This window comes from Harpia harpyja, chromosome 1 (genome assembly GCF_026419915.1).
Source record: "Harpia harpyja isolate bHarHar1 chromosome 1, bHarHar1 primary haplotype, whole genome shotgun sequence".
NCBI classification, from domain to species: Eukaryota; Metazoa; Chordata; class Aves; order Accipitriformes; family Accipitridae; genus Harpia; species Harpia harpyja.
The window spans coordinates 9,542,400-9,563,852 of record NC_068940.1 but is presented as its reverse complement, the minus strand read 5'-3'; the positions used below and the strand labels follow the sequence as shown (position 1 = coordinate 9,563,852).

The 21,453-nt window shown below is 42.1% G+C and overlaps 1 protein-coding gene across 3 annotated transcripts in view; it reads left to right on the top strand.

Annotated features, from left to right (window-relative positions):
* PHACTR1 (phosphatase and actin regulator 1) overlaps positions 1–21,453 on the top strand; it is a 310,398-nt gene that overhangs the window by 118,706 nt on the left and 170,239 nt on the right. Inside the window, exon 1 of one of the 3 annotated variants that reach the window (XM_052816445.1) lies at positions 17,099–17,188. The exons of the other annotated variants lie outside the window; for them this stretch is intronic. The gene's annotated coding sequence lies outside the window, so the exon portion shown is untranslated. Of the gene's footprint in view, positions 1–17,098; positions 17,189–21,453 lie in introns of those variants that run through there. 3 annotated transcript variants of the gene reach the window in all.

Genomic DNA, 21,453 nt, shown 5'->3' with positions numbered 1-21,453 from the left:
AGTGGTAATTAAAGTTGGGATGCTGGGAGGGGGAGGGGACAAAAATAAAGATGCAAATTCAAGGCATTCCTTTAAGGTCTGTCATCTTTCCGAAGTAATTTAAAAAAAAAAAAAAAGTTTTGTATGTCCTAATAACATTATTAAGCACTCACCAATACAACTTTTGGAAAAGCTGCAAGGGACCATTCTCTTCTACTCTTGCCTGCCTCTAGTTAGGCTTCAAAAATGTTAAAAGCTTCATCATCTTTCTTTCCCACCCCTGTTTTTCCCCTCCTCTTTTCTGTCACAGTGCCTCCAGTGAGAGTCTCGGGCTTGCAGCTGGCTGTTGTCAGAGCGCTCTGATGATTCCAATAGCAGTGCCAAAACCAAGAGCTTAAAATCATGGGACATCCCCCAAAAGACACTAAAACTTCCTGAGGTATTTTTAAATTAAATTTGCAGTGCTTTCTATTTGCACTCTGGAGTTTCAGATGTGAGGGCTCACATTTTCAGGACTATCCATCCAGTTCCAAGAGCTAAGGTTTTGTTTTCTCTACTTTCTTTATTTTTTTTTTTTTTGTCAATGAAATCCGGTCCTGATGCGCTCACCTGGTTCCACAAGCTGGGACCTCCAGAGAGCTGCCAGCTCCTGGGAGAGTCACAGGAGAGCTGCAGCTTGGCTGCACTGAGCATCTGGAGAAATACAAGTCTCCACACACCCAAACCCTCTCCGTGTCTGTACCTTGGTGTTTAACTAGAACCTTGGATTCCTGTAAGAGACAGTCACATCACTTATGGCCCAAAATAGTAGTGACCCTTAATAGCATCTTAATTTTCTTGAGTGTATGCATTAAGATCTTAAGAAACATCATCCTGTGAATAATTTCTCTAATTATTAGTCTCAATAAGCAATAGCTTAAACTCTCTGTGAACTTGTGAGATTTTTAAAAGGCAAAAGCTATTTCCTGACAGGCAGAGCTTGTAATTCTTTGATAGCTGCTAGGGGGCAACATCTGTTAAATAATATCATCCTTTTCTGCGTGACTAATGCTAGGATCTGTAACAGTGATACAGTGAGGAGGAAGCATGTAATAATTACATACAGGATTTCTGTGCTTGTAGGAGGTAAATAATAACACTGAGATGCATAGAAAATGAAAGAACAGCAATGGCCAGAGATCATGATTGTATTTAGATGACAAGATGCTAGCTTATAGCTGCACATAGATAAGTATTCATCTGGTAGATGTGTGCACAGACAAGTGTTTAACTTTGTCATACAGAGTGCAAACAGACCATGCAGGTAAGTGAAATTAGACACAAATGTAGTTTCCATGCCACAGGTATTGCAATAAACACTGCTGTACTGCTGCTGCTCCGTGAAGTCTGGTGACTAAATAGCTAAGTCTTTTGCAGAAATTTAGTCTCTTTGTACTGGGTCTTGTAGTCATTTGAGGGCTTACAATCATTGTAAATGGTTCTAATGATTAAAGTAGGATACTAGAAAGCACCTGTTCTGGGCAACTAAAAAGGTGTTTCATGTTTTTTGACCAAGCCATAGAGGGAAAGAGGATTTGTACCCGGGTTTAACACAAGTATAGGTCTGATTGCAAATTCAAGATCAAAAAAATAAAAAAGACTGCAAGTCTCTTCACAATTCCTAAACTTTATACACAGTAGGGTGCAACAAATGCATGTTCAGTAATGTACTTCACTTTCTATCTTTATTAGCATCTTTGACTGTTATCTTATGCCAAGCCTATTCTTATGTTCGGGTGATCGTAACAGTTACCGTATGTCATATTACCTTCCTACTCGTGCTGAACTCCAGTGCATTTCACTTAGGAGAAACTCATAGATGAGAAATTTGTTTGAAGTCGTTAGATAGTATTGCTTTTACAATATTTGATCATTTAGGAAATTTGGGAACACAGATTCATGTATTTGTTCTAGGACATGCTCACATGCTGGCAGATGGTTAGTATACCCACGGGGAACATATATTTTATGAGCACTAAACTGGATTTGCAAGAAAGAAAGAAATTCACCATGAAAATAATTCAAGAGAGAAATGGTAGAAATAATTCAGTTTCTTTTATTAAAAAACATTTATCACCACCATATCCTTTTAAAACTAATATACAAGTGTGGGTACATTTAGCAGAGCATGAGTTTTATAGAATTCAGGCACAGACATAAGCAAGTGAGTTCTTTTACTTACCCGAGTAGTCCAATTGAATTCTTCACAGGATACGGGCCCTGGGGAGTGTGATGAGTGGTTTAATTAGTTTTAAACCATCATATTTAATCAAGCACTATGCATTTTTAAACTGCTACATCCATTCCACTTCTAGGAAGGCAGTTTGAGATCTTTTTATCATTAGTAGTTTATGAGACTTTGGAGCTCTAGATTCAGTGTGAAGCAAATCTCTTTAATTGACATAACCATGCTTTAAAACTAAATGATTATTCTCAAAGTCAAACCTGAGACTTAAACTCAGCTTACAAGAAGGAAGAGCCATTAGACATTTCTGAGCTAAAATTTTAATTGGGATATGGTTCATCTGCAAAGCAGACAGAGTTCATTCCATTTATCCCTATGATAAGAAGCTCCAAAAGGCATACATGATAGGACAGGGGGCAAAAAAAAAAAGGGAAGTGTACCCATAACAATTTCATTTTGCTGAACAAATTTTTCAATCAGAGCTGCTATGGGACAACTGAAATGTTTGGTTTAAATTTTTATAACTTCATTCATCATGCAACTATCAAAGCAAAATAATGGCATCTTAACCTCTTACAGTTGTACTAAATAAGCTTTGATCAATTTAAAGGGAAGAAAAAAGAAGGATAAAGGCTCTTGCTATGTTGTGATTTTTTTATTAGTTGCAAAGGAAAATACATAAATTACAGCTTGCTTGACCTTCTGTGTGGAAGCAGCACACTTGTGAGCAAAAAAGCTGGTTTGGGCCATATTCTTTGCTGTCTTAAGCAGGTTTGAGCTTTGCTGATGCTATAAAGCCAGTGGGGCAAAGTTTGATTCTTATTTGGACACAGGGACTCTGCTAGAGGCTCCCCACCACCATCCCCACAAGATGCTAAGAGGATCTGGAGCAGGTTCTGTGTCCAAGATTATGCGGTGGCTGTGTGGGGGCAAGTAGCCCAGAGCTCCTGCAGACCTGCTAGCTTCCTTCGGTAGGTGTGTAGCTGTTCTTCAGCCCTCCTGTGGGGCATCCCTTGGGGTAGCTCTGGCGTCCTGGAAATAACCTCTTAGTGAAATGATCTGGACATGTCATGTGCCTTAGTGGCACTATTGTGCTGCTCACAGATTCAAGAAAATGTATTGGACATTTGAGGTCAGTTTTGAGATTCTCCTCTGAAACTGCATGGGCAAAATGCATACTTTTTTAACAAGCATGGAGTTAACTTTAAAAATCACTTAATCTGCCTTTTTCACAAAAGGTTTGTATAGTGGATTCCAGGAAGAGTGTTTTGGGGAAGTGTCCCCTTGTTAAACAATGACTGCCACAAAATTTTGAAGCATGAGATCTTACGGGTTTTAAGAGGGTTTGGGTTTTTTTCTTCATATTTATAACAATCCTAAATAGTGAATTAGTTTTAAAGAGCCTGCACTGTCTGTAAGACAAAACAAGAGACAACTGTTTTTCTTTACATGATAGATGGCATCACCATACCTAAGTGCTTTGGAATGATGTATAGTTATCAGCCTTCAGTCTTTATTAATTGCAGTGGTAATATTATGATAAAGCGTAGAAGTTCTGGCAAACTGGAGCCTCTCTGAGCAGCGCTAGTGCAAGCACAGTCCTTGCTCTAAAAAGTTTACAATCTAAATAGACAAGATGGCCAAGGAGATGAAGGGAAGTGCTTGCTGAGGGAAAGGTAAAGTGACTTGCACAAAGTCACGCAACTCATTTATAACAGAGCTAAAAATGTACTTCTCGGTGCCCTCAGAACTAGGTGGAGGGTTTCTAGCCAGTGACAGATTTAGGGTTTGCTGTCTCACAGTCCTTATGATCTAGTCTCAGGATTCACAACATCGCAGTAAAATTTATAGTGATTGCTTCTACCCCTGGAAGGACTTAAGGTATCAGATCTGAAATCTGCAGTGTCTTATATATGGGGAAGCTGTACTTGGGTCACTTTTAGGTACTTCTAAAATTCTATCAGTCAATTCTCTACTTAGTACATAAAATAGGATGAGTAATTTCTCCCCCCACCACCCCCCCGAACTCTCGAGCACTTTTGAGTTTTCTGTATATGTGAAATACCCAGTACGTGATGGTATGCCTGTGGGCTAAATGTTTTACTGAGTTTTGTTAAAAGAAATACGAAGTGAAAGTGTCCCAGGTTCATGACTTCATGATAGACAAGCGAGAAGCTCTCCACCAAAATGGTTTCTTGTTTTCTACCTGCAAATGCTAATTCGTCAGAATTAGTGTTCTTTGGAAAGAATTCAAAATGGACAAGAAATTACAGTGTTCTTTTGGATGGAATTCAAAACCAATCAGAAAGCAAGTGAAATTTTGCTGGAAATCTTTCTGGTTTCCTTTGCCTGGCTTCTCGGCATCCTGTGGTCTACCTTTTAAAGGAGCTGAGAGTGTGGAGCACTGGCAGTGCTGGTTCCCCAGCTCCCAGGAGGCACCTCCTCTGTTAGTACCACTCACTCAGGCGATGGGTTGTCCTCTCAGCTTAGGGTGGGGATGAAGAGCACACAGGAGAGGAGTGGACCCCTGGCCTGCCTGACTGGGGGAAGAGGGGTGTCACTTGCCTATAAATGTGTCTGTAGACAAGGAGATACAGATATGCTCAGCAAAATTCTGGCCCGTGATCCTTTTTTTTCCCCTGAGTCACCTGCATTCGCTAATGCAGGACACCTTTAATGCTGCTTTTTTTGTGGAGAATTGGGGTTTGGGAGAATGAAATACTGTTGTGGTTTTTTTTTTTTCTTCCATGGTACAATAAAAGCATATGTAAGAAACCTCCACAAGTTGAAATTAACTTCCCCCCCTGGGGCTCTGCTCAGTGATATATTTACATGTTAGAAAGAGGAAGAGATGATACTCCAATATTCTTCACTCGGATGCATTTCTGATAAGTGTTGGCTGGGGGAAGACTTTCAGTGTGAAAGATGCTCAGCGGTAGGAAGGTCTGGGACTTGTTGTCAACCACAGAACAATGCAGACTTCTGAAGAACCCAGAGTCTCCAGGGTAAGGCCCAGATGTTTCATGCTAGCTGTAGAAGGAAGCTTTCCTGAAATACAGGCACTGTGGAGCACGGCTATGAAGGGTTATGTCCTAATGAGCCTGTCTGAAGTCCTGACCAAAAGACCACAAAGGCTTGCTGAGACCAAGGCTACAGCTTGCAGTGCTGCAGAGATTTCAAGATAAAAGAAATCAGGTTTTTGCTGCTGTGAGCTCTGCATCCCCTGCTATGGAGGTACTTTAACCTCTCGTCTTTTCTTAAGTGGACAATCTACCCTATGCCTCTTCGAGGCACAGTACAGAACCTGAAGCCTTTTTGATGTGGTTTTCTTTGTAGTCCCTTAATTTTATTTCACTCTGAATGTAAAGGTAGAGGCTTTTTTTTTTTTCTTTATGTATTTTTCCTTCCCCAGGTACTGTGGTATGATAATTTTCTATTTCACTGTTTTGGCAACCACTTTGGAATATGCATCACTTCTGCCATTAAAAAAACCCCAGTCTGTTGTACTTGCCACCAGATCACTTTGTTACTATAGGGTGAGTACAGGAATTCATAACGCTGAAGGTTTGCTGCAAGGGACCCACTCTTTGGGTTGACATGGCTGCAGAAGTGACCTCATCGAGTACAGAGTTCCAGGTTCTTGGTAGCGAATGTATAGAAGAGGATGGAGGTTGGGAGCTGGGGCCATAAATTGATTCATGTTTTGCCAAAAGAACAAATAACCCACTATTCTTCTTTGACTTTTGAGTGTTCCTGAGGGGCTTCTCTAAAGGATTTGAGAGTCTGTTTTCCTGTTGTGGCTGGATGTGTGAATGTGTGTCAAGGTTGCCAGGCAAGATTCTTCTCTAAGACAAGACCTCAAAGGCCAAAGTTCTTACCTTCATGGTCAGAGATGTTACTGTTTAGAAGAGGAATTCCATACATCTTAAATTCTTGTTTAGTTTGACTTGTCTGGTTGGTTGGTTTGCTTAGACTTCCCTCTTGCCCTTAGCAATTGTGGCTTCTTTCTTTGGTCACAGACTGGGATTTAACCTGGGAGGGTTGGTGCACAAGGAGCTTTGATTTGTTCTGTAGGAGCTACTGGTGCATCACACAGTTCTGCATTGTGTGAAAACCCCCTTCAGAGTAGAATCAAATCCTGTGGACACCCCTGCAGGGAGGTTCCTACAGTATCTCCTTGCACCTCCTGTGGAGGTGTGACCTTTCTTCATTGAAAATTTGGGAATTGTTTGTAGGTGTTGTCATTGATTTGTGGTGTATTAGACATCAGCTTTGCAGCTGAATTTAGCTGAGCGGCTTATTTTTTTGTGTGAATTCAATTTAGGTTTGGATTTTTTGTTTGATTTCTTTGAAAAAAATTTAGGAAACCAAAAACGTTAGTGTTACCCATAAGAGAATGCTTTCTTTTTTTGCAGTGGGAACATTAATTCTTTAAATTTGAGATTAGAGAAGCAAAAAGGCTGCTAATTGCCAGGATGTAGAAGACAAGATGGTCTCATTCCATTACAAAGGTAGCTTTATCAACAAATTGATGAAGTCTGAGTATTGGTCAAGCTAGTTAGCTTTGTTTTCCCAAGTGTTGTGCTAATTGTGAGGGTGATCCTTGATGTGATGAGCACAGGCCAACTGATGCTGGAGCAGTAAATTATTTTTGACACTGTATTTCAAAAGAGTCACAGCAGTAGGCTGTGGATTGTGCTCCGTCTGATTGTACATAGCAGGTAAGGGAAGTTGGGTGACTTTCAACACCTGAACAAGGGTCCATAGAATCATTGAATCATAGAATGGTTTGGGTTGGAAGGGACTTTTAACAGTCATCTAGTCCAACTACCCTGCAATGAGCAGGGACATATTCAACTAGATCAGGTTGCTCAGAACTCTCTCCAACCTGACCTTGAACCAGGGAAGGGGCATCTACTACCTCTCTGGGCAACCAACCTGTTCCAGTGTTTCACCACCCTCATCGCAAAAAATTTCTTCCATATATCTAGTCTGAATCTACCCTCTTTTAGTTTAAAACCATTACCCCTTGTCCTATCGCTACAGACCCTGCTAAAAGTTTGTCCCCATCTTTCTTATAAGCCCCAGTTAAGTACTGAAAGGCTGCAATTAAGGTCTCCCCAGAGCCTTCTCTTCTCCAGGCTGAACAACCCCAACTCTCTCAGCCTTTCCTCACAGGAGAGGTGTTCCATCCCTCTGACCATTTTTGTGGTGCACCTCTGGACATGCTCCAACAGGTCCATGTCTTTCCTGTGCTGAGGACACCAGAGCTGGACGCAGTACTGCAGGTGGGGTCTCACCAGAGCAGAGTAGACAGGCAGAATCTCCTCCCTCGACCTGCTGGTCATGTTTGTTGTTACAGCAGCCCAGGATATGGTTGGCTTTCTGGGCTGTGAGTGCACATTGCCGGCTCATGTCCAGCTTCTCATCCACCAGTACCCCCAAGTCCTTCTCCGCAGGGCTGCTCTCAATCCCTTCATCCCCCAGCCTGCATTGATTCTGGGGGTTCATGCAAATTAAGACTGTGGCTGCACATCTCAAAGGGCTACAGACCAAAGGAGAACATGTTAGAGGAGGACAAAAGAGGAACTTTATCTCCCATTAGTTCAGTGGTGTTCCCAAAAACAGTACTCCGTGTCCTCAAGGTGGTCAACACATACATGGGAGGAAGACATTTCTTTCTAAAGTTGATACCTCCAGCATGAATTGCATCATCTACATTGCATTAATCTTAAGTGAGCTCCTGGTATTGTATTAGGGTTTTGTATTTACTGGGGAAAAATTTGTGTGGGTTCTTTTGAACTTTACTTTTGAAGTGTACAAATGGTTTTTTTCATTAACTTTGTGCAAGTAGTGCAGTCTGTGCTCTCTCAAACGTTAAATAAGAGAATAAAAGCATTTCTCTGAGAAGTTAGAAAGTAGAGATACATTAAAAATGCCGTAGTAGGAATTCAGTTTGGATCTTGGTTCTAAAAGAGCAAAATTTTCATTTTCTCCTCAGTACTGGCAATTGCTGGTTCAGCCTCTTCCACCTGTTGTCTCAAGGGTTACTCTCTAACATTTTTTCTGTCTTTTTCAAAACCCATGGCACATAGCTGAACAGGGGGTTTTGAATGATAATTAATTTTGATGTCGTTATGGTAATTTAAGGAAGTCTTAATAGTTTCCTACTTTTTCTTCTTTGCTTATAGAGTAAATTACAGTAAGTGGCAGTGCGATTATGCATGTCATAGATGAGTCTTTCAGACAGCCCTTTGGTGGGTGTTATGATGAAAACTGTCTGCTTGATGTTACAGTGAATATAGCAGAGATTACTTATAAGCATTTTATTGTGTTTTCTTAGGCATGATCTCTACAGTTTAAGAGGCGCATAAACTGAAAATAGCAAGAAGTGTACTAGGAAGTAGATTTTGCTTGAAGGAATTGAAGCCAACTGAGCAAGATGGCAAAGGAGCTTGCAGGCTTATTTCAAAACCCCACCTACATCTCTTCCCCTTCTGCATATGGATTCACGCCTGGGATCGGACTCAGGCTCTGGAATTGGCGTATAAGCTAAATCCACACCTCCTGAAACTGGAGTTCAGATCCAGCCCTTCAGGTTTGTTTGTGACAACAAACTTGGCCAGTGTAGCACTCAATTGCATTTCCATTGGTTACATCTATTCCAAAGGCAGGACACTCCCACAGAATGGCTTTCCAAAATCCCCCTTTTGTAGTGCTCAGATGCCTGTTTTTGTCCAATTAATGGTTGCTGGCTTTTGGTACTGGAAAAAAAGAAACTTCTGTTCATAGATTTGCTAGAAGAAAAAAAAAATAATTGTTTGCATAAGCATTTCTCGCCAACGATCTGGATGTCCCTGGGTACTTTCTTTGTTTAAGAAGCTCACAGTGGTTGGAGTGAGGCATCTTCTGCACATGTCTTCTGACAATCTTCTTAAATGGGGGGGTCAGAAAAGATTATTCCTTTGGTCTCTTTCAGTCCTTTAAAAAACAAAAGAATAATAATTTCTAAGGCATTTTGCTGCTGCACCCACCTGATTCCAGCTCTGTGAAACATTGACCCTCTCAATGCTCCCAGCTCTTTGTCAGGTCATTCAGGCCACGGTTCACAAACACTTAATTCTCCCTGGGGGCATGAGATGCAGGCACTGAATATTAAGGGTTTGCCTGAGTGCCATACTGAGCACAGAACTTTAAACCAGTGTTTGGAGATTTATTTGTCTCTGCAGCTTCCTAAGCCCTCAGGAACGAGTTCTTTCTCTAACACACAAGGCTGTGTGCTTCACAGGCGTGTTTTGTGCAGCCCTTCTCCCTGATCTTGCCTGGTATAGAAGTTGCCCTATATGCAATCAGGGCATAAGGGAAGACCCAGGGAACTGCAGACCTGTTAGTCTAGCCTCAGTTCCTGGAAAAATTATGGAGAAGATTATACTGGATGCTATTGAAAGGCATTTAAAGAATAATGCAATCATCAGGCACAGCCAATATGGGTTTAGAAAGGGAAAGTCATGTCTAACTAATTTGATATCCTTTTATGATAAGGTCACCCGCCTGGTGGTGAAGGGAAGGTGGTGGATGTAGTTTTCTGGATTTAGTAAGGCTTTTGATACTGTCCCTCACACCATCCTGCTGGACAAATTGTCCAGCTGTGGGATGAGCAGGTTTATGGTGCGCTGGGTGAAGAACTGCCTGAATGGCAGGGCTCAAAGGGTCGCAGTGAATGGGGCTGCACCTGGTTGGCGACTGGTCACCAGTGGTGTTCCTCAGGGCTCAGTTCTAGGGCCAGTTCTGTTCAATGTATTTATCAACGATCTGGATGCAGGAGTTGAATGCACCATTAGCAAGTTTGCTGATCGTACCAAACTGGGAGGTGCTGTTGACTCTCTTGAGGGACAGGAAGCCTTACAGAGGGATCTAGTTGGATTGGAGCATTGGGCTATGATTAATGGGATTAAATTTAACAAGTCTAAATGCCAGATCCTGCACCTGGGATGGAGTAACGCCGGGCACGAGTATAAATTGGGAGAAGAGTGGCTGGAGAGCAGCCCTGCAGAAAGGGATCTGGGGGTGCTGGTTTGACAGCAGGCTCAACAGGAGCCAGCAGTGTGCCCTGGGAGCCCAGAGGGCAAACCCCGTCCTGGGGTGCATCAAACACAGCATGACCAGCCCGTCAAAAGAGGGGATTATCCCACTGTATTCACCATTGGTGCGGCCTCACCTTGAGTACGGTGTGCAGTTCTGGGCCCCACAATTTAAGAAGGTCCTTGAATGCGTCCAGAGGAGGGCAACAAAGCTGGTGACGGGGCTGGAAGGCATGTCCTGTGAGGAGCAGCTGAGGACTTTGGGCTTGTCTAGTTTGGAGAGAAGGAGGCTGAGGGGCGACCTCCTTGCTCTCTGCAGCTTCCTGAGGAGGGGACGTGGAGAGGGAGGTGCTGAGCTCTTCTCCCTGGGATCCAGTGACAGGATGCGTGGGAATGGTTCAAATCTGTGTCAGGGGAGGTTTAGACTGGGCATTAGGAAGCATTTCTTTACCGAGAGGGTGGTCAAACACTGGAACAGGCTTCCTGGAGGGGTGGTTGATGCCCCAAGCCTGTCAGTGTGTAAGAGGCATTCGGACAATGCCCTCAACAACATGCTTTAACTTAAGGTCAGCCCCGAAGTGGTCAGGCAGTTGGGCTAGATGATCATGGTAGGTCCCTTCAACTGAAATAGTCTATTCTATTCTATCACTAGGAATAGCATGAAAGTCTATTCTATTTGACTTCAGGAGAGCTGTATTAGGCACAACATGGGCCCTGTGTGGTATTTTCTCTATGGTGTATTGGCCATTTCATTTCCCATTCTCACCTGTTCCCAGCACTTTGTGTTCTGAAGACGACCATTTTCACCTGAGTTGTATTGCCACCATCCAAAAGTGTGAGCATCTCTCTTCAGATGCTTTCTTTTACCCTCGATCCTATTTAAAACTTACCTTGTTTAACATGCAGTAAGTTGTAAAAATACACATATCTTGAAAGGATGAGAGAGATACAGCTGTTTGTGAAAACCACCAGTACTTGCATCTGAGATCCTTCAGATGACCCCTGCATCCACTTCCATGTTAAAGCCAGATAATAGCTTTGTCATGGTAATCCTGCTTTGCTATTCTCTCTCTCTCACTACCTTGACAGCCCCAAATTCCATGGAACTACTTGCAAGCTAAGGTGAGAGAATTTAACCCAAGTTTTTGCATAGGCAGTTCCAGACCTTCAGTGAGACAAGAACAAATTAGTCTGGTCTATATTTAGATTCACTGTTAGGACAATGTAGACTTTCTTGAACTTCCTCTCATTACAAAGAGCTTTAGGTAAGCAACCCAGAACTTTTTAAGAAATTTATTCAGTAAAGACACCATGCAGGTTAGTAGATCTACAAAGGGTTAAATTTGGCTCCCAGGTGCTGGCCAGAATTCCTAGCCAAGGTATGAAGATACCCACAGAAAAATGAATTCTCCCTGTGGCTTGAACTGCTTTTCTACCATTGCTTTTAGCTTTGACCTTGAAGCCAAGTCTCATCATGTTTGCTTCTTCTGTTCTTTCCGAATGCCACCTGCTCGGCCCTCGTGAATCTACAGCCTATCTTTTTATAGCAGTCGACAGAGCTACTGATCACATTTGATGCCCCTCTCTCAAAGGATACTGAGGACCATTTTCATGCAATTTTCATTCCCCTGCTTTTGTTATAGCTCTGGCTACAGCATCCAGATTGAATGGATGGGGGAGACTCGTACATCATCAAGCCGAGCAACTGTACCTGTACTTTTACCCTAGTATAGCTGTCTGTGTATTAAAAAGGATGTCGTGTGCATTTATGGTTGAACTATTCCTCACGTAGATGCATAGTTATTTTTCTTCTCCCAGAATCATGTGGCCCTTCAATATAGAGGGAGCTACTGCCCTCCTCATTGGGAAGGATTTGGAACAAGCTTGCATTAAGAACTACTGGAATTTGATAATGAAAGCAACTATGCTGAAAATAAGGCTGCTTTTGTAAAGGGTGTGTGCCATACAGAATTTACGCTTGGCATGATCTGATGCTGCACAGCATCCAAATGCCTTCTGTACAGTATCGTGTCTTTGAGTGGATAACCAAAACCATGTATGGTGCAAGACTGTGGAAAGTTTCATTTGTATTCATTTACGCTACCCATTGCATGAAGGTCTTTGCTAAATTAGTTGTACTAAAGTACTCTCTAATAGCCAGGTGGGAATGGGGCTGCAGTGTGGTAGGTGCTGCACAGAGAACCAGTGAGGAGGGACCACCACCAAGACCTGTTCCAGTCACTAGACCTGTAACGGAACTTCAGTACGCACTTTTTTAAAATGATGGGTTATTCATTAAGAATTATTTAAGATGTGCATCTGGAAACATGTTAGCTGTCAATATTCCTTTGATTTTTAGCCTTAGCTTTCCCTATGGCTTGAGGCAAATAATTTTACTGTCCTACTTCAGTGGGCATATCTGTAAAAGGGGAATTAGTAATCTATGAATTTCAAAGGAGCATTGTAAGGATTAATTGGTTACTCTTTCAGTTGAATGTTTTCGAAAATGAAAGATGCTGTACAAGTATTACTGTTGTTTCCAAAGCATTTTTGTTTTGTGAACCTCCTCTGAAAAACAGCATTTGTATGCTAGGAATATTTATATTATGGACTACCTTTTCTTTTTTTTTTAAACATGCATTTCAGTTGCCTGTGTGAAACACTACATAATATGAACTATATTAGTAAATTACTCAAAGTATTACAGAAAAAAGACTGGATGCAGAACTCCCTCACTATCTTACAGTCCCCTGAAATGCCTCGTTATTTAGCAATACTTAATCAAATTTAATCTGCAGTAAATCTCTCCATGTCATTAAAATTCTGGTAGGCATTACTTTCACATTATTTCTAGGGAGCTTAAAGTAGACAGGGTTTGGGATTTTTTTTTTTTAAAACGTGTTATATTCAGGAAAGTAAAAATAATTTGATGGGCTTGCTTCACAGAGATAGAGCATTAAAAATAAGTCTGTCTAGCAAAACTAGGATATAGTATTGCTGTCTCTGTTTCACATATACGTTCTGCTTGACACCAGATTGTTTTGCCCATTTTCCACTTTGATATGTCTTAAAGTTTTTTGGCATTTTGATGAAATGTGTTTTATTTTTTCATGTTTATCTCTACCATGCAGAAACAAAAGACAGTTGGTTTGGACACACTGTACTGAGTTCAGTGAACCCAGTGGAGCTGCACCAAGAATGATGGCTGCCCAAAATGTTCAGCTTTTCTGTGAGGAGCACAGCACGCGACTTCATTCTATGTTGTGGTGTCTCATGGAATCCCAGCTCCCTGAGTCACGTGAACATGCCAGAATCACAGCTGTTTGAGGTTTATTTTTAAAGCACAGAAAGTGAAAAAATAGACCAACCACACATAGTGAATCAAAGTGCAGTCACACAGAATGCTCTTCTATATTTATTACTGTTTTTAAAATACTAAGATTTATGATCTGGGGTTTTTTTAGACCACACATGATGAAACTGGCAAGAGGAAACATCTGATTCTTCAGTAAATGTTGATCCCCTTAATGAGAGTATGCCTTGCATTGCTAAGCAGTTGTTATAAGCAACTAACCTGAGTCACAATGTAGATGAGGCTGGAGACTGACAAATTGGGTTGAGGGGAGAACTTCTCTTTACTGGAGCAGACAAGCACAGGCCTCTCAAGATGAAACTGGGCAATGCTGTGTGTCAGGCCACCAAAGACATTCATGAGATGACCGTCAGATATTGCTTTCCTAACTGTTCAGAAAGCACGCAGTAGCACTAGTCCGTTTGACTTGCTGCTTCTTGTTCAGCTAGTGATTTATAGGGGGCAACTGTGGTACACGCTGCTGTCTTTTTCACAAGACAGGTAATAGATTTTGATTCAGATCCCCATTGTATGGACTTTACTCTGCTTTTAAGCTCCCCTTTTTCTCTTTATTGTAAAGGTTTCTGTGCCAAAGCAAGATAAAAAGTTAAACAAGTGCTATGTGTTCCTTCCAGAGGTCAATAGTTTTAGGACAGTAAAATCACAGAAATCAGTGTATTCTGTCAGCTTTCTGCTTTAAGCCTTTTCATACGTGCCAGTTTTCATTTAGAGTCCAACACCAAATCCATCCCATCACTGAGTCCCCCTTGAGTTTGGGGCCTTCCACACTGAAATTTCCAGCAACCCAAGCAGTCTTCAATGGCATCTTCTTTTTTCCATTTTTATTGTGAATATTAATTTCCTGTAGGTTTCCCTGCATGTACTTTGCAGGGGGTAAGTGGAATGGGTAAGGAAAGGGCAGCTTACTGGAGAGACAAGAGTGTCAGAGGGGTGTCATACCCAAAGCAGAAAGATTTTGGGAGAGGAAAAGGGTGCAGGAATCCCAAGAGACAGCCAGGGCCTGTATTCAAGTGCTGTGTGCTGGGAGATCAACCCATGTTTGTATGACTCTGACCACAAACATCACCAGCTCAGAATGAGCAAAAAGGTCATGTAAATGGCAGGGTCAGGTATGCACCTTTCCTTCCAGTAGCACCTCTTTTTCCTGAGCTTATTTTCCAGTGCACTGACTTTTGTGGTCATAGCCATCCACCATTTCTCAGCTCCCTCCTCAGTGGAGGATAGCAGTACATAGTCATCAGGGGCACTTTGGAAGACTGAAAGATTTGTATTTGAAAGTGCTCCAGGCTGGATCGGATCAGATAGAAAGTTTCAGAGGGACAGATATCACAGACCAGAGGAGGGGCAAAGTGCTGAGGAGCTGCCCATTCCCGCTGCGGGTCTGTGCACCTCCATTAGTGCCTCCTCAAGCAAGATTCTGGTCTTCGGCTGGCTCTCGGATGGATTTTGGCAGCATCAGTACTGCCCCTGACCATAAGGAGAATTATAAGCAAGAGCTGTGTTGTGCAGGGACTTGGATGCAGAGACAAGGCTGCTTGTAGCAATATGTATTTGGTGTGGGGAGCGGGGGGAGGGACACCCTGGGAAAAGAGAATGAACAATTACATGAATTAATCTGTAAAATCAGTGAATTGGTAAAAATGAAACTGGCTACCTCATTACGCAACTTAAATAGAAAGAAAACAATTAATAAGCAAAACTGTGATCGGGGAAGAAATACTGCAAGCAATTTGTGAAAGAAGTTGAAAGCTAGAAGCAGTCTATCAACTGAAGCAAATGAAGCAAACATGGTCCTGAGAGGCGAGGGGAACATAGGGGGTATGCCTAACTACATGTGGACAGGGCGGGCGTGACAGCATCCACCAGAGATGGAGGTCTTTTTATTGGGGCTCACATCCTAACACAATGCCTGGCCGTGCTGATGGGATGTCCAAACCATAGCTGCAGGAGTCTGTCATTACAGTCAGATGCACCACAGCAATGAATCTAAATGCTCCTTAAGTTTGGGCGGGGGGGGGAAGAACTGGCTTGGGCTAGGTTTTAAATCAGACACAAACTCCATGGTTGATCCCACCATGACAAAGGCCAAGAGGTCTCTGTGCATTTACGAACAACTCCTTGCTAATTTTATTGTGTTCTGCACAATAAAGACTTTCCAGAGCATTATGATGGAGCTGTTCTAACCCAAAATCTCAGATCCAAATATTTTTATCAGATCACTTTAGACTTTATGAAACCCTGAAATTGTTCTCCTGGTTGTGAACAACTTTGAACCTTGGAGAAGGCTTGTATGGAACGTGAATTTGAATTTAAATGTTTCAACTGTTTTTATACTGTTGAAACTTCTGGCCCCCCAAATCTGATAAACTCACATTCATACATATCCTCGTCTCCCCAGCAGCCATTCTGTTATTGAGGGTGTGTTGCAGGCTGTTTGCCTGCCTATTTCGAACTTCATGTACTAATGGGTTCCTTTCTAACTTAGGTGAGGTTTACACTACTATGTAAATCAGAGCTTGTCTGTGACAGCAAGCCCTGGGTGAATGTGGACTGGGAGAGTTGCAAGCTGCTAATTGCACAAAGAGAGTAGTTCCTCATCATCATTTGGTTTTATTTATTTCCCCACTCCATATGATTTCCAGATCAAAACCCTGAAGAGCTTAGCACGGTTTGAATCCTCTAATTGTGCTGCTGCAGCCATGTGACTGCCTGCCTGAGTAATTCCCTGCAGAAGGAGACAAACTGCATGTTACAAAGCTCAACAAATAGTGTTTAAAATGTGAACGGGTGGCAGTAGTATACAATACCCACGCCACTTTGTCTGAAATTTCCTACTACTGCCGCAGCCGTGTGGAGGCTTGATTTATGGTAGCAAGCTTAGTGGTCTGAGGGAAAGAGCATGGGTGGAGAGGGAAGGCTAGCTGGACCTTTGGCTTGTTTCCTCTCCCCTTCGACAACTCTCTGTCTCTGAAACTGGTTTCACCTATCACTTATCAGAACAAATGGTTCCTTGGAGGTCTCAGCGAGGAGGTGGGAATCCCTGCCTGGCGGAGGTAAGGAACAGTCGCCTTCCCCACTGCCGGGAAGCCTAAATCGTTCTTGCTGTTCTGCCGTGGTGTAAGACAGAATGAAAAAGAGACAGCAGCTGGCATAAAATATGCAGGGATTTGCTAAAGACCTTCTTCATTTATAGGTAATATATGGGAGGGGGGAAGAGGGCAGATAAAACCCAATTGTTCTCATTTTACGAAAAGCCTCGTGCTGTTTTCAGGATGGGTAATTGCATTGATTGTTCCAACCTCTGTATCTCCCTTTCATATGGGAGCTGGTCATTGAATTGCAACTTGTTTTTTCGGCTGGCTGACAGCGGAGGAGAAGGGGCTGTCTGGCACAGCGAGGCTGGATGGGTGTGTGTAGAGCGTGTGCGTTTTCAGAGCACAACGCTTAGGAAGGCTGTTGCTCAGTTGCTGAAAGCACAGCTGTTGCAGAGCGAGGGAGGGAGCCTGGCAGCAGCCTTGTAATCTCTATCAGGTAGGCAAACGCGCAAACCATATGCTTATTCCTGCCTAATTTTATTTCTCAAAGTGGCGGTGTTATTAGTGGGTAGCGTTTGGGTTCACAAAGTCCTCTTTTCTCCTCGTGGCAGTCAGACGGGGCTGATGAGAGCAGCTGGGTGTGTTTGTCCAGAAGCTGGTATGTATGAATGAGGAGATCAATAGCTGTGCTAAAAATCACTGAGCCATCTGGGATTTACAGATAGAGGATTGACTTGCAAATCCTACTGAAATTGAGATCTGCAGTAACTGCTGAATAACAGCACGCGCGATGGAGGTGGTATAAAAAGTTATCTAGAAGACCTGAAATGGCCTAGTGGTACTTTTCTCAGCCCTTGGTTGCAAAGAAGCTTAGGAAAGGGTGAGAAAATGCTGAGGTAGGGGGAAATTATGTTCTACTGCTGATTTTTTTCAACTCTGTTGTTGACATGTGATTTTGAACATACTGCAAGATGATAGAAAATGCAGCTGTATTTTACCAGTACCTGGTGGCTACCTATACCAGTCTCTTTACATCCACATGCAAACTGGGCAAGCCCGTAACCAACGGGGAGAAGGGGAGAACACAGGTGGAGATCAGAGAAAAGGCTTGTTCAGAAAGACAGCAGAGGATGCACTTGGAAATGGAGTTTAGATTTCGAGTCAGTTTTATGCTTATTCTGTGCTCTGTGATTATGCAGAACTACAGCAGCTGTCAGACTGCAAAAAGGAGCTAGGGACAAACTGAGATCTGAGACTGGAAATAAGAAGTGCAGAAACAATCTTCTACTGTAGGTGAAGGCAGCAGTGCATTCGTAGCAGAGACTGGTCATCTCTCTAGTACCTTTCAGCATGGATTTTAAGTATGGAATTAGTCTTCCATTGATTAGCAGAGATATTTGACTGGTTTACTTCACACGAAGAAACGGAGGTATGGGAAAATGTCCTGTGGGCTTCTGGTCAAGCTGTTGTAAAACGTGGCCAGGAATGGAGAGGTTGGTTGCTAGCACAGGATGCCGTGATTATAGACCTGCCTAACAGTCAAGTGAATAGATACGTGTTCATGGTATGGAGCACAATGGGTATTCTGCTCTATGTAATTCTCTGCTGTCTTTCATAATGGACAAAAACAGATGTTGAAAGTCAGCCATCCATAACCACGCTAGACATCTAAGTAGGAAAGGAGTAACATTTGGAGCCTACTAAAACTAAGCAACTTAGCCAATGTTGAAGAAGAAGTTTGGAAAAGAACTGGAAATGCAAACCAAATCCCCCAGCGTTTTATCCGCTAACCCATTCCAGTAAAGCAAAATAACACCTTTTCTCTTTAAATGGTTTATTTTTTTCCTGGTGGGGCATGACCTGACCTTATGTTAGCTTGGATAGTTGCACTGTCTTTCTGTGCTATTCTGGTCTCTAGTTTCAAGAGGTGGTTCTAGTATTTATTTTGTGGAGTTGCTGTTTGTGGACGTACATCAAAGAGGGGAAGATTTTGGTGGCAGGTGATGTCATCTCTGAACTACGTATAAACTAGTTTGTAAATGAACAGGGGAACACAAAATAAAATGTGGTACATGATTGTTAGTTCTCCCTAGTGGTATTGCTAACTGTGCTGCGTGTTCGGAGGTTTGTCAGTGTTAACAGTATTTGCCAAATCTTTTCCCTGAATTTATTTCTCAGTGGAGATATTCACAGTAAAAAGGCTTCAGGTAAAACTTGGAGAAGTAGAAGGCATCCTTCATATCTGTAGCTGTCACTGGCATCACACAACAGATGTAGTGGTGCTGTGACATTAACTCTCCTGCCCTTGCTGACGTGTTAGCAGAGCTACGCTTACTGCACTGGCCTTCCTAAGAAGCAGAGCTGGGCCTTTGTAAACTCATGTCTTTTATTGAGACTACAACCCTGTTTGTTCTGGTCCCAAAATATAGGCCATGGTCAGTTGAAATTGAGAGGCAGTTGATCTTGTCTTTTGTCTTCTCCAGTAGCTGTACCCCAAGAACCTCTCTTCTCCTGTGACCTAGACCACTGAATGGCATCATTCTGCAGGGCAATCTCCCCAGGATACATTAATCACTTGTGTAATGCTATTTTTAAGTGAAATTACAGGGGGCATCTGTGCAGTCAAATATGTTCACAGCTCTCAAGGAAGCTTGCTATATAAGTCCTGTAAGTAGCTAACAGTGTATCACTACAGTATCTTTCAAAGATATTAACAGTCAAATTATTTTTTTTATTCTTCTTCTTCTTACAAAATCTTTCTCTATGCTCCCCACTCCCAGGAAATCAGAAGTTGAATGATCTGAAACTTATTTCAGCATAGTCACACTTACTTCCATGCATTACCTCCACTGAGGGCAGTAAAAGTTGAGTAGATAGCTAGGAAAGCACAGACCTGTTGGTTTTCATGAGGGGTAGTCGGTCTAATTTAAGATTAGACTGTTAATCTCTGAAGGAATCGTCATGCTTTATTGGATAAATGATCTGCAGATGAGAACTTTTCCAAGGAAACTGGATGTGATATGTGACAAAGGAAGAAAACGGTCCAACGCAATCTTTCATATGTTGATTAGAAGAAAAATTCTGGTTCAACAGAGAAGCTAGGATCTGATAAATCAGATTGAGAAACAAACTAGAATTTACTCATTTTTTACCTTGATCTTCAAGCAATAGACTGCAATAGGTATGTGAGTAAAGTCCAGATTCCTCAAACTTTCTAATCCTACTGCTATCAGATAGTGGAATAGAAGGCATCTTCAGCATTTTTAACAGCCTATCAAGCTGGAAAAGGAGCAAATGTTGCCTGTTAGAAAGTCTGTGGTTTGGTATTAATCTGAGAGGGTGAAACAAAACAAAACAAACCCAGAAAAATGTATGCAGAGTTGTATTTATGAAGTAGAATGAGTAGGGGAATCACAGAATCCACTTCCAGGTGAAGTGCAGAGCAAACTAGCTGTAGCTGTGACTCTGACCAGTACTGCAGTATTTCTGCCTCTGAGTAATTCTTGTTTCACCCAGTCTTGGTCTGGTAGAGCTATGTAAAATGTCTGTAAGAAATGGCAAAATGTACCTGGTTTTCTAGTTCTTTTAACCAGTTGTCAGATCCCCATAGAGTCACAATGTTGACAATTTAAGAGAATGCTAGGAACTTTTTTGAGTGCAGCTGTAGTGAAAAAAACTCTTTGCAGTAAGTGAGAGCATTTTTTGAGATGAATGTTGTTTAATAGCTGTTTCCCCTCCCTCATGACAGATGCAAAGAACAAGGAAGATGAGCAGAAGCCCACACTATGGAATAAGTAATATTCTCGCTTGAAAACAATTTTTCTCACACTTCCAGTTGCTTCAGAACAGTGAAGCAGGAAAAAAGTCCCATGTGATTGCACAGACTTTACTCAGTACCAAAACAAATTGGAGCATTACTCTAAATTTTCCATGCTGTTTTTCTAAATCTAGTTTTTTAGGGGTCTTCAATTTGAGTTAGACAGCTTTTCCCAAAATTATTTTCCAACTTACCAAAATTCAGTTTTGAGTAAACCAACTCTACTTAGCATCACAGAGTAATTTAGGTTGGAAGGGACTTCAGGAGGTCAGGTGACTTAGTTTAATGGTTTAATGTTAAAATGGTGCTCCATTCTGTAGCAGTTCAGTGTAAAAGTAGGCAAGACTTAACTCTTTGGAAAATTTAGATTGTGAGTCTTTAAAGTCGTAGAAGGGATTTGGGAGATTCTCTGTGAAGAGGGACTTTATGCAAAAGCTTTGGGTTTTTTGGTTTTGGGTTGGTTTTTTCTTTAACTTACGCAGTGGGAAGCTCAGTTTTGCTGAGCATTGTAAGGCCAGGCATTCCTAGAGAAACGATGTATTTTCCAAAATACTCCACCTCTTCCGGATGTAATGGCAGGCTGGGCTGTAAGCCGTACTTTCCATGGTGTGTTTTGCCCTCAGGCACTCGAGTCTGTTCAAGTGTGAATCCAAAATGTTTTGAAGCATGGAGCATTTGTCTTTTTCATTTTGATAGTTTATATACACTTAGAAATGTATTGGGAAAACAGTTAAAAACCAAAAAGCAAAAACCCTTCAATATCTTGCTGGTAAATGATGATTGGGAGAAGCCCTCAGAGTCTGCATGGATTTGACATCAAGTCAGAGCCTTACCAAGAACGAAAGGGATCTGCTTTTGGAGTCAGCGCAATTACGCAGGGGATGAATCTGTCTCCCCTTGTACCTTTCCCACCTTTTGCTTAATGTGGTGCAATGAACTAAAAC